The sequence below is a fragment of the Penaeus monodon genome, chromosome 29, assembly GCF_015228065.2.
Source record: "Penaeus monodon isolate SGIC_2016 chromosome 29, NSTDA_Pmon_1, whole genome shotgun sequence".
Classification (NCBI taxonomy): Eukaryota; Metazoa; Arthropoda; class Malacostraca; order Decapoda; family Penaeidae; genus Penaeus; species Penaeus monodon.
This window is the reverse complement of record NC_051414.1, coordinates 20,370,176-20,370,633: the sequence shown is the minus strand read 5'-3', so window position 1 is coordinate 20,370,633 and position 458 is coordinate 20,370,176. Positions and strand designations below refer to the sequence as shown.

General features: G+C 33.0%; 1 protein-coding gene across 1 annotated transcript in view; it reads right to left on the bottom strand.

The window, feature by feature from the left end:
* Positions 1-458, bottom strand: part of LOC119592006 — a 33,491-nt gene that overhangs the window by 32,094 nt on the left and 939 nt on the right. The window lies entirely within an intron of this gene.

Here is a 458-nt window from a genome sequence, read left to right as displayed (position 1 = left end):
TTAAATTTGACATGCCATGACGTGACGTTGCCTTCGCAGATCGACCTCAACTTGCCAGCGCTGTCACATGTTGCATGAACTTTTTCGTGTCCTTGCAAGAGTGATGGGGTTATTGCATGTCCCTTCCACGCTCGCAAAAGGAATTATTGTGTGTGATATATTCGTAACTTTAAGATTTTATTTATTTGCGATCTACAATTTGCAGTTGCATTTCTCTTTATTGACATATTTGCCTGATATCTATTAGTCTGGGTATATTCTGCCAATATATCTATTATCTATCAATCGATTTATCTTTTTACGGAATATGCATTTCGGCCTGTCTGTTGAGTCTAGTAAAGTATGTTTATTTATAGATAGCTATAGTTTTATTAATATTTCTTATCTTTTATCTGTACCTATAAATCTGTGCATGATTTTTTTCATATAAATCACGCAAGTATTTTATTAATTTATAT